At 47.0% G+C, this 13,145-nt stretch overlaps 1 protein-coding gene across 2 annotated transcripts in view; it reads right to left on the minus strand.

The window, feature by feature from the left end:
- Positions 1-498: 498 nt before the first annotated feature.
- UPF2 (UPF2 regulator of nonsense mediated mRNA decay) overlaps positions 499-13,145 on the minus strand; it is a 212,927-nt gene continuing 200,280 nt past the window's right edge. For both annotated transcript variants that reach the window (XM_079912671.1, XM_079912668.1), the window contains exon 23: positions 499-1,184. The gene's annotated coding sequence lies outside the window, so the exon portion shown is untranslated. The remainder of the gene's footprint in view (positions 1,185-13,145) is intronic.

Below are 13,145 nucleotides of genomic sequence, written 5' to 3' on the forward strand. Positions count from 1 at the left end.
AAGTATTTGTTCACAGATTTAAGAAATCTTTCCCTTTTCTGTTGTACGTTTTCAATATTTACCTTACCTAACTCTGTATTGAGATGGTACTGGCCACGTTTAGAAACTTCTAGGAATCTAGAAACAGGAAAAAATGTTGATCAAAGTGGAGTGTGATTTAAAGCTTATCAATGCTGCGACTGATGTCGTGGTTGCTCTGTGCCGGGCACTGTTTAAGCGTTTTCTGGATGTTAATACATGAAGCCTCATAAAGTCTCTATGCACTAGGCTTCGTGAACCCCATTCTACAGAGAAGAAACTAAAACACAAAGATACTGTGACTTGCCTGTCATCACACAGCCGGTAGGGGGCAGGGCTAGGTCTGAAATCCAGGGGGTCGGGTTCTGAGCACGGACTCTACCCCAGGCCACCCTGCTGCCCCTCTTACTGGCTTTGAGGTGACAGCGACATTCCAACACTTTGTAGACACTTCTGTTGTGCAGGAAGCACACTGAATTATTCTTTTTTTTTTTTTTTTTTTTTTGCGGTACGCGGGCCTCTCACTGCTGTGGCCTCTCCCGTTGCCGAGCACAGGCTCCGGACGCGCAGGCCTAGCAGCCATGGCTCATGGGCCCAGCCGCTCCGCGGCATGTGGCATCTTCGCGGACCGGGGCACAAACTCGTGTCCCCTGCATCGGCAGGCAGACTCTCAACCACTGCGCCACCAGGGAAGCCCTGAATTATTCTTTTTAATCACAGTCTAGTGTATCATGCTCCCTGCCCCCAAACAAGAGTGTGCGTTCCTACAGGGCCACATCAGTCCTCTGTTGTTTATTTCTCAGCTCCTGGACACTGCCCGGCACAGCGTAGATCTCCCATGAGACTTTCCGGGTCCAGTTGAATGCAGCCAGGGTGCAGTTTCCCCACACACCCTCACCCCATCCTGGCTTGTGACACAGACATGAGAAATTTCTTAAAATTCTCAGACCACATTTTCTAAATCAGTTTTGCAAAGTTGAATAGCTCAGCAAAACGTGAATTAAATCCATGTTTTCTCTGTAGGTCCATGGAAGTTGATGGTGTCTCTGTGTAGGTCGGTATTCAGGAGTTACTTTGGATGAAATCAGATCCAGGGTTCCACAAAGCCCATTTTCTTTCTTTAAAGCACAGCTGAAGCATGTTTTGGCCTCCAAATGCTTACACTTCTGGTGATAGAACAGAGAGAAAATATATGGTTGGTTGGCAAGGTGAGAAGACAGCTAATAGATTTGCTCTTGACAGACTCTATTGAAATGGTTAATATGCCTATTTAAACCAAAATTGGCTCGTTTGTTACTGCTGTCAAAGTTATTATTCTGATCCTTTGATAATTATCCCTTAAGTTACCCAGTCAGTCTGTCCAGTTTTCACACATGAAGTTTCTTCAAGGCCCTAGTCCCATATCAGCAACCCCACCCGGTCCCTAAAGGACGATGGACATTTGCCAGGGTCACTCACTGTGCCCCTCACCCCACCCAGCCCACCCACCCCAGGGACCCCTCACACCTGTCCTCCTGCCAGTCTAGTGGTGAACCACACACACACAAGTTACCATGTTCCTGTAAAAGCAGATTTAATTTCCTTTATTTCAGTTGCATGGATTTTTTTCCCCCTGGGTCTATTTCCAAAAGAAACAGTTGAAAGGATTTTAAAACATCACTGCACGTATTTATTGAGTCTAAACTGCAGAGCGCTGTGCGAGGCATCATGCGATGGTTTTTTTAAGACAATTCCGACTCTCCAGGAACTTAGTCTAGTAGATAAGTCGTGACCACGTTAAAACTCAAATACAAAATAGCTGTCACGCACGGGAGGCAGGTAGTTGGGCTGCCTCTGTGTCCACGCCCTGTGACTTGCTGTGTGACATGGGGGCTAGTCGTCTAACCTCTTCAAGCCTCAGGTTCCTCATGGTTAGAAGGGGGATGATAGTGATACCTGGCTCCTAAGTGGTTCGAGGATTAACGTAGATGAGACTTGATGACCCCCCCATGTCCCCGTGACCCACCTCCATATCACGTGCAGCTGTGGTGGGCACTTTCCACAGATAACAGCTTCCCCTGTTATGAAATGAGCTGTGTTCCGACAAAGTTCATATGTTGAACTACCCTTGTCCCCCAATGGGACTGTATCTGGAACTAGGGCCTATAAGGAGGTAGTAAGGTTAAATGAGGTCATAAGGATGGATCCCTAATCTAGAAGGATTAGTGTCCTTATAAGCAGAAGGAGAGACACCAGGGATATTTATGCACAGAGGAAAGGCTGTCCACAAGCCAAGGAAAGAGGCCTCGGGAGAAACCAAACCTGCCCACACCTTGACCTTGGACTTCCAGCCTCCAGAACTGGGAGAAAATACATTTGATTGTTTTGTTTTTTGTTTTTTTGCGGTACGCGGGCCTCTCACTGCTGTGGCCTCTCCCGTTACGGACGGAGCACAGGCTCTGGACACGCAGGCTCAGCGGCCATGGCTCATGGGCCCAGCCACTCCGCGGCATGTGGGATCTTCCCGGACCGGGGCACGAACCCGTGTCCCCTGCATCGGCAGGCGGACTCTCAACCACTGCGCCACCAGGGAAGCCCAATACATTTATTTTTAAGTCCTCCAGGTGTTCTGTTACAGTGAGCAGACTAAGACCCGCCCCCAAGCACTTTGTCTCTGCCTCTGTGGTGGTGCTGGCCCTCCAGTAATGGGCTCAGCCTTCAACACAAACCCCAAAGTGGCGGGGAGGTAAGGCCTCCAGGGACACCCCTCAACACAGCAGGTGGGGGGTGTGGATAACCGCCCCGGACCCTGGCCGTCGGAGGAAGAAGCTCTCAGGTGCGGGGCTGTGTCTTCTCAGGCGGGACCGGCAGGGCTGAGCCCACCATAACACTGACCTGCTCATTAACGCAAACTTCATCAGCTTTTCTCCTTCCTGCCTCACCTGGTCCCACGCCCTCACCTGTGCTTCCTAGGATGACCTTCCAAATAAACCGCCTTCACACGGGCCCTTGATTCGGGGTCCGCCTTTGGGGAACCCAAACTAAGTCAAGGGATAGATTCACATCAGTCACTCAGGGAACACCCCCCATCCCTCACAAAAAAGTAGAAACAAGATATAGCCACGGAAGGCGCGTTACAGTGGGGCCATCCGACCGGTTGCTAAATGAACACCACAGGAAATAAGTATTACAGGAACCAAGCGGAAGGGATCTCAGCGCCCAGTTACCTTACAAACTGTGACATCACACAGACAAGGTCTAGCTGACTAAAAAGATAACAGACTTGGCCAGCCCTGGTACAACGCAGGATGTTCTGACCAGAAGCTGGGGTGCCCTTCCTGGTGACATCCCCTCGAGACTGTCAGGGTGAGCAGCCCCATAAACAATCCAAGCTTTCCGGAAGTTTCCTTAGCAACGTTCAGGGAAAAGGCTGAGCAAGTGCGTGGTCCCCTAACTCCCCTCCAGTGGCCCCTGGAGAAGGAATTTATGAGCTGCTGCATCTCTAGTCCCTTCCTTGACATTTATTGGCTTTTTGATGAAGGTTAGAGCAATTTTTCTGTCAACAGCTTCTCATTAGGGGCTGGTGATGTTCTCTGTGACCATTATTTTACTCGGCATCATGCCTGGTCACTGTGAGAAGAGGTTCCACTTAGAAAGCATCCGTCTTTGCAGCAGCAAAGAGCTCAGGTAATCCCACTGAAATATTCCTCCGGGTCGACAGCGCCCCGAGGCTTGTGTACTGAACTCAGACAACAAGCCATCCTTTCGTGAACCACTCAGCTTCTGGCGTGGTGCCTCCCCATCTCTTTTTAAAGACATATTTCAGGTTTAATTCTCTGTTTCTTTTAAAAATGAATTATGGAGAACTTGTTGGTGAAATAATCACTAGGACTTACTTCTCAGAGACCACAGGTTCTCACCACGAATGACAAGTCTGCCTTGGAAAAGCCTGGAACCAGCAGGTGTTGGAGGAAGGTGTCCGGTTCCCCTGATGGACTGTTTATCTCGCCCCTGAAATGCACTGTCTGCACACGGTGATGCTTTAGGAAAGCATCTGGAGACATCTGAGGCTCCTGTCGTTCATCCTTCATACACCCTCCTCCGCCTTCCCTACCACCGTGAATCTAGCCTGGAATGGCTCGTGGCCCAGCTTCCACAGTCCTCAGTGTATAGTTTATCAATCTTGTGTCACCTGTCCCATCCCCACTCCACTCTGGTCCCCACCCAGACTCTTCTGAAGTGGATCCCAGAGTCACCTCCTCAGAACAGAAAGACACTGCTCTCACCCAGGAAATTCCAAGGGATTTGGGAGCTCTGTGTAGGGAACCACGGTCAAGGAGCAAATATTAGGATAAAAGATGCTCCTGGTGCGCTCATCACTCAGGAAGTGACAAGGGTCTCAGGAGCCCTGCGCCAGGACCTGGGGACAGAGACCAGCATATACATGTTCTCTTATCTCACAAGAACCCCTTGGATGTCTTTCCCTCCTGTTCCCAGGGATCATTTTCCAAAATAACTGCCTCCATGCAGACCTGGGGCTCAGGCTCTGCTTTCCAGGGGAAACCCAGGCTGAGATGCCAACCAGGGGAGGGGCCAAGGGAGTTCCAAGAATGCCAGCAAAGGGAGTCCCAGGGTGACCACCAGGCACCAGACCCTTGTTTAATTAGAATCTCTGGTTCTCAGCGCTTGAAGCTGCAGTTCCAAACTTCTCCAGCAGAGGGAAGTGGTAGCTTAGCTCTAGAGGGACATCTCCAAGGCCTAACTGTTGCCAGGTTACCTGGACTAGAAAATCACATTTGCTTTTTAGTCCTGAGAATAAAAGAAACATATTTAGCAGAGTCAATACTAGTAAAGTTAGTTAGATGTCAGTTCATCTGAGGCAGTGGAGAGGAAGAAGCTCATAAATATAATTGTTCGCTTTTCTTTTTTTTTTTAAATAATAGAGTCAGCTGACCTCAGAGTGTGCTATGAAGATTGCTCCCTGCTTTTTTATTCCTGGGCAGAACCATGTTTTCAAGCCTGCCTTGGGCTGTTAATATCAAAGGGCAGCGTTTACTGAGAGCTTTTTGGGCCCTGGGCTAAGAGCTTCTGTTCTAGACCCAGGCCCACCTTGGAGCAGAACTCAGCACCCTCCACTCTCCCCAAATAGATTCAACTCTCAGAAAGCATTAAAGGAAAATGGGGATATTCCTGAAGATGACCTGAGGAGACAAAGACAAGCCTCTTCCTAAGACTCTTCCTTTGACGTTTCTGCCCTTGACCCCAAAATTCCTCTGCCAGGTCTGGTGGGTAGAGAGGAAAATTCTTCTGTCTTCAGCTCCAGCTCACCCTGCACCCCTCACAAAACTATTACTCCTCCAGCACACCCCATCCCAAGACTCTTATCAAAGTACCCCCCACATCAAAGAAGTTTCTTGCTAACATGGAAGATTTTTCTCCATATTTTTACACCTTCATTCACCTCACTTTTATAGATGAGGATGCCGAGGGATTGTCCCCAAAATCATACAGCCAAAAAGTGATGTAAGCAGGACTTGGACTCCAGACAGAGAAGGAACATCTGTCAGGGCGCATGATACTTTCACGGGCTCGGAAAAGTGTTTTCGTGTTCATTTCTTTTAAAATCAGAAGAATGTCATCATAAAATATAATTTAAAATTTTTTCATGGAGGAAGGAGCGCATCAAGGCAAAAGTGCCTGGGGTCCCGTAAAGTTATCCTGCACCCTGACATTGTGCTCCATTTTTGGTGAGGGTGTAGCTGACACACACCTGCTTGATACAGAGCCAGTCTTGGTCCAACATAAGACTGACCTCAATACTGGGGGAAAAATGTAAAAGTACAGGTCTTAGCTATTATGGGGTCAGTGGTATCATTTTCATGGATTCATTTATTCACTCAACAAACATTTCAAATGGCCTGCTATAAATGAAAAAGTTAAAATTTTAAATATTATTAAACTTTTGCTTTAAACACTATTCAATACATTAGTTCTAAGTTATGAAAAACAGAGATTTTTTTTTAATTTGACACTAAATCCTGAGGGACCGTGATCTCATTGGATATTTTTCCAACACTAGACTTGGGGATGGAGTGGGGAGTCATGATCCTTCACTCATTTCACTGCACCATCTCTGTGCCAACTGGAGGTGGGGTAATGTCTTAGTTTGCTTGGGCAGCCATGGACTGGGCAACTTAAACAACAGAAATTAATTTTCTTACAGTTCTGGAGGCTGGAAGTCCAAGACCATGCCAGTCAAGGTGCCGGCATGGTCCCGTCCTGGTGAGGGCTCTTCTTCCTGACTTGCAGATGGCTGCCTTATCAGTGGGTCCTCACATGGCAGAGAGAGATCTCTGGTATCTCTTCCTCTTCTTATAAAGGCACCAGTCCCATCGGATCAGGGCTCCATCCTTATGACCTCGTTTAACCTCAATCACCACCTTGAAGGCCCCCATCTCCAACTCAGTCACATGAGGGGGTTGGGACTTCAACATATGAATTTGGGGGTGACAGTCCAGTCCACAGCTGGTGAGTTGGTCAAACAATTTATAGCTGGTATATTTTTAGTATTTAATTGCAAGGCTGCTGTAAACAATCAAGGAGGAAGGGTGTAGTCCTTTGAGCATTCTTGCCAAAAACCTCACCTCTTCTCTGCTCCTTTGCTCCAATTAAAGCGGAATATAATGACATCATACCCTGATGGCAATCTCTTCTTTCATGGCTGGAGCTGGTGGGTAATAGGGGTTATTTCTGTTTGGGATGAGGTGGGATGTTTTGGGTTAGGTTTGGGTTTCTTCTTCTTTTCTACTCTGAGAATAAGAAAAGGCAGGATTCCTGCCTAGGAAGGGTGGCAAATTACTGTGGAAAGAAATTCTATCAGAATTGACCGTTCCATTCGGCAGCTGACATTTTCCAGTAGTCTCTGTTTTCTGCTGAGCTCCACTTCCCCACAGTTGACTCTGGCTCTGAAGAGTCCGTTTTAATGGACATACGAAAAAGAGAAATAAGATTTTTTGAAAATGTATTTAGTGGGGGCACAAAATTATACCATTAGTTGCGTTTTGTTTGGTCTGATCTTACATTCCCTGAGCACATGGTCCTGCTTGGCTGAATGCCCCTCTTTCTACTTGCATAGTAATTTCTTGACATTCAGATGATTCTCAGATGTTTAATCTTCCCTAACCACCCAATCTAGAGTCCTCTGGTCACGCCATCCACCACCTCCCTTTAATTCCCTTCTCAGCACCTACAACTCTGATTTTCTTTCTTTTCTCTCTTTTCTTTTCCCTCCCTCTCTTGTTTATTTTTTTGCACGAGAATATAAGCTGCATGAGGGCAGGGACCCTGACTGTCTTCTTCATCTCTGTACCTCTCATTTCAAGGACATGCCTGGCATAAAGTAGGCACTCAACCATTATTTGTGGAATGCACAAATGAGGGAGTGAATGAATGAATAAGATCTCAGCAAGGAGGAGAAGGCTTTTTATATTGGTTTAGCAGTTTCTAGCTTTGCTTGGAGAGCTCTTTACAACCACTGAGAGGATTGCAAAAGGAATCAAGGCCAAGGAGAAAGAATTCTTAACAGTGAAAGAGAGAGAATATAGAAGCAAAGAAGCAAGGATGAAGCATGGGAACTCAAGAATTCCCCTCAAAGGTGAAAAACCTGTACCATGAAAACCATAAGACACTGGTAAAAGAAACTGAAGATGGTACAAATAAATGGAAGGATATTCCATGCTCATGGATTAGAAGAACTAATATTGTTAATATGGCCATACTACCCAAAGCCACCTTGAGATTCAGTGCAATCCCTATCAAAATTCCAATGGCATTTTTCACAGAAATAGAACAAATAATCCTAAAATCTGTGTGGAACCACAAAAGACTAGCCAAAGTAATCTTGAGAAAGAAGAACAAAGCTGGGGGCATCATGCTTCTTGATTTCAAACTATACTACAAGCTACAGCAATCAAAACAGGATGGTACTGGCATAAAAACAGACACTTAGATCAATGGAACAGAATAGAGAGCCCAGAAATAAATCCATGCATATATGGTCCATTTACAACAGAGGAGCCAACAATATACGATGGGGAGAAGACCGTCTCTTCAATAAATGGTGTTGGGAAAACTAGACTGCTATATGCAAAAGGTATTGGATTACAATATGTTTAAAGCTGGCATTATATAACATAATGCTGTATAACAAAGATAATGTTTTTTTATTAGAGAACTACTATGCAGTCACCCAAAAAAATTTTGTAGAAAGAGGCGCTGCAGGAAATAAAAAGAAGTATACACAAGGGTCCTACTTGTTCGAGTTTCCAAGAGTGGACTTAAAGCTATCTTCACTTCGGTAGCTCAGATGCAATTGTCAATGATTGTCCTAATTTCCTCCTAGGGCCATGCATGTTAGAACCACCTGGAATGTTTCATGCCAGACCTGTTGAAGCAGAATCTCTGGGTTTGGAAGAATGCAGGTATTTGCAATTTTAACAAGTTCCTCTGTTGATCCTTATACATTATATCAAGAGGAAGAGAGTAAGACCAAGTAGAAAATCTTCCGGTACAGAACATACAAGTTCACATTTAATAACCCTCCTCCACTCCTGTGTTTGTTTTGTCTAGTCCTAAAGTTGCTTTTATTAAGGGAGTTGAGATACTCGCCCATGAAGCTTATTTGTTTTTTAAATGCTGCTTTGATTTCTCAGTCGGGCTGGGTTTACATTGCCCTTGGCATCCTCCCAGAGAATTTTTGTGCCATTGAGAAAATGAGTCTGCTGCCCCCTTTACTTATCCCTTCCACTTTTTGAGCACGATGTCGTAGGAGGTCCCCAACTTTAGACATCTGAAACTCAGAGTCGCGTATAGAGGCACGAGTGTGGACCCTGGCTAGACTTCAAGAGCAACAGAAAAAAAGCAAAAGGAAAACTCCAGGGAGAGTGGACCTTCCCCAAGGGCACTGAGGATGCTGGCAGGCTGCCAAAGTCAACTTTAATAACAGTGGCAAACTAGTTGCGGTTCTTTCCAGATGATGTGTTGTATTAATGGCCATTACCTCCCTGCTTAAACTCCTGAACAGGCAGGGATTTGAAATGAGGATCTTGCAAGAAATGGACATACCTTGAAGATGAGGTCTATTCTTATAAGTTGTATAGAGCACCCCAAGTAAGATACGTGTATAAAGCCTCATTAATAACAACAGTAGGGAGTTCCCTGGTGGCGCAGTGGTTAAGAATCCGCCTGCCGATGCAGGAGACACGGGTTTGATCCCTGGTCCCACATGCCTCGGAGCAACTAAGCCAGTGCACCGCAACTACTGAGCCCACACACTGCAATTACTGAGCCCATGCTCCACAAGAGAAGCCACCGCAATGAGAAGTCCGCGCACTGCAGTGAAGAGTAGCCCCACTCACCACAACTAGAGAAAGCCCGCACGCAGCAACGAAGACCCAATACAGTCTAAAATAAATAAATTTATTTAAAAAAATTAAATAAAAAGTAATAAATAAATAAAGGTCATAGCGTTAAAAAAGAAAACAACAACAGTAGTTTAAGTTCTACTCAGTTCCAATGAGTTTTTGGTGTGTGTCAGAAGTTGTCAACCAATCAAGTACACAAGTTCCCACCTTCCCCCTAGAGAGAAAGTCAATAACAAGAGACACGCTGAGGGCCCACCTCCAGCTCTGCCAGTGCCTTCTGACTACTCAGCACTGCCCAGCACGTCCCAAAGCACCAAAGAAGCTCCACTCTCACCTGCTTGACACTGGGCTTCTGCACATGATTTCAACTAATAAAACCATCCTGCTCCTTTAAATTTTCTAGTAAATGTTTGAAAACGATTGTGTATCACACTCCCTAATGTAAAGAACTTGAGGTCGAAAAAGAGGAATTACCCACCCAAGAGTCAAGTAGCTCCATTAACGGCAGGTGTAGGACGTATTCATTTCTTCTCGCTGCTGTAACAAGCGACCACAGACTTAGAGGCTTAAAACAACTCAAATACATGACCTCACTGTTCTGCAGGTCAGAAGTCCAAAATGGCTTTCACTGGCCTAAGACCAGGGTGTCAGCAGGATAGCGTTGCTCCTGGAAGCTCTGGACAGAACCAGTCTCCTTGTCTTTCCCAACTTCTCCAGGCTGCCCAGGTTCTCTGTCTCGTGACTCCCACCAGCGATCACATCACCCCAGCCCCTACTCCTGGCATTACATCTTCTCAGGCTCTGACCCACCCGCCTCCCTGTTATAAAGAGGCCTGTGATTATATTGGACCCACCTGATAGCCCAGGAATCTCTACCCACCTCACAATCCTGAACTTCATCACATATGCAGAGTCCCTTTTGCCACGTAAGGTAACATATTCACTGGTTTAGGACACGGACATTTGGGGGACCATTACTCTGCCTGCTACAGAGGACCAGAACCCAGGTTCCTTGACTCCCAGCCCAGGTATCCCTATGGCTCTCAGGCCCTCACTACCCCTTGGGCTCCTCAGAGTTCAAGGTCATCTCTGAGGTTCAGAGACAGAAGCTGGGTTGCACAGCAGCAGAGGATTTCCTCTTAAAGTGGCGGTTTACCATTGTGCACACCCCGTATACCCCTGCTACCCCATAACCACCCCTACATTACATCACGCCTCAGAAGGATGGGGCTGGCCCCTGAGGTTCAGGAAGCATCTCGGTGGCTCACTGAAAAGGGCTGGGGGTATAAAGATAGTGTTGCTGACTATCCTGGGGGTACCTCTCAGGAATCTGAGTGTGGTAGGATGAAGCACCCTGATATCTGCAAGGCCCTGGGAGCAACCCGAGGGCTGGTACAAATGCCCACCAGCCATGCTGACGAGAAGCCAGCAAAGAAGGGAATCAGGATGAGGAGAGTAGGGAAGAGAGAAGCAGGCTGAGCTGTGGTGTCAGTAGGTCTGGGTGAGGCCAGGACAAAGGAGCCTGTGCCCAGGGAACAGCGAAGGGCTGGCCACCCAGCACTGCCAGCTGAGTCACCTCCGCCGAACACTCAGAACCCCCTCAGTCAAGAAAGGTTGGCTGGAGAAGAAACAGAAGAGGACTCCGCCCGGAAAACATGCACCAGCCATCCTGCCAGCCTCGTTGCCATGGAAACGATAAAATTCCAAAGGTGTTCCCACTTTTCTACCACCACAGGCAGAGTCCGGGAAGGCTGGGGGCCTCAGAGAGGAGGAGCCGGGTGGGAGGAGAGTGACAGAGGGGTGTCAGCTATGACCAGGGAACCAAGCCCCATCTGCATCCCCAGTGCTGAGCAGACTAACAGGAATATCTGGAGCCAGAGGCGGGTTTTCCTTTCTCTTGGGAAAGCCAGCTGAGAATGCATCCATGGTAACTAGGGATGGGGGATGGAGAGTCTGCAAGTGAAGACAAAGTATCAGCTGCTCATCCAGAGAGGGATAATAATTAACCAGGAGGGTCCCCTTTGGTCCAATGACCCCAGGAGACAAGTGGCAGGGTCAGACGGTTGGCCTCACGTGTGTGTGACCTGGGCAGCCCCCCAGGGCCCCCACCCAGAAGGATCTCACGGTTGGGTTCAAGCTCAGCTGTCACCATCTTAAACTTATTCATCATTTTGAAACCGAACAGGACCCTGCGAGACTTTCCCCGGAACAGACCCCTATGTCCTCCACCTCTTGTTTGTAGAAAAGTTTTAGCCTCCTAGGCCTTCCCCAAGTTCCAGAGAGCAAATTTAATCAGAGAAGTGAGAAAATGCAGAAACAAGGGAAAGCAGTCGAGCAAGACAAAATAAAAATAGTTTAGCCATAAAACAAAGTCAAGGGCCCTTAGTTCCTCCTCAGAGGCTGCAGATAATATCCTGAGTTGTGTCCTTGAGTTGTTTTGCAGATACTGAAACCTCCACCAGGTGGAAACTGCTGACCAGGTAGACCCCAGACTGGTTGGAACCAGAAGGTTGATGATGTTAACTCCTGAAATACCACCCTGTTACATCACCACCAACCAATCAGAAGGACGTATACAAGCTGGTCATGCACCTGGGGACCCTCTCCCTCACGTTGCCCTTAAAATCCCTTCCCCTAAAGCCATCAGGGAGTTCGGGCCTTTTGAGCATGAGCTGCCTGGACTCCCTGCTTGGAGCCTGCAATAAACGCTGTGTTCTCCTTCCCCACAGCCCGGTGTCAGTGGGTTGGCTTTGCTGCGCGTCAGGCAAGCGGATCCAAGTTTAGTTCAGCAACAAGTTTTGAACAAGAGACCCCCTCATTTTCATTTTTCACTGGCCCCCTCAAACCACGTAGCTGGTCTCCGGGTGTATCATGCAGGACACATTGTGTCTGTGCAGGACGAAGGGTGAAGAAGGAATAAAATGCTCAGCGTCCCATTTAAGAGGTAGATCTCTTATCTATTCATTCAGTCAGACAAAATTCAGCAGAAAATTCTCTCCCACCCTCCTCCCAACCCCCGCATGAAGGTACACACATGTACAATCCCAGGCTTACCCCTCACACAACTGACCACACCAAACTGCAGTCCCCTGGTGTCCAGGTGGGATCAGGCCAGCGTTTAGGAATGCTGAGGGTATTTCATTGCTTTTCAGGGAAACAATCTAATGCTCGGCTGATAGGCTCATATACATTTCTGCCAGGGCTCAGAGGAGCCAAGAGAAGAGCTGAACGTCAAAACGAGTTTGAACATTTGGAATTAAAGTTTTTTCACAGATTCAACCACCACCATCAGAATAAGATTTTAAAAACAAAGACGAAAGGAAGGTCAATTTTTTTTAAAAGGTGAAGAATAATTTCCTTATAAGATGGTTGCGAAATTTCATTAAACTGCACCTAGGATACTGCCTGTGTACGTAGAGGCTAAGTAAACAAATGTTAATTTCCTTATTCCCTTCAAAGCCCCTCTTTGTACACTCTTTCTTCTTTTCTTCCAATCTTGCTGAGTAAGTTACAGCCTTAAGCTGCCCCTGCCCCTGCCCCTAGGTTACCTAACGTGATGGGCTGAATCATAACAAAACTCCTGTGCTGAAGACCTACCCTCAGTACCTCGGAATATGACTGTATTTGGCGTTGAGCCTTTAAAGAGGTGGTTATGATAAAGTGAGGCTGTATAGGTGGGCCTTAATCCAACAGGACTGGCATCCTGACATAAGAGGAGATTAGGAC

The sequence above is a fragment of the Stenella coeruleoalba genome (assembly GCF_951394435.1).
Source record: "Stenella coeruleoalba genome assembly, chromosome: 2".
Lineage (NCBI taxonomy): Eukaryota > Metazoa > Chordata > Mammalia > Artiodactyla > Delphinidae > Stenella > Stenella coeruleoalba.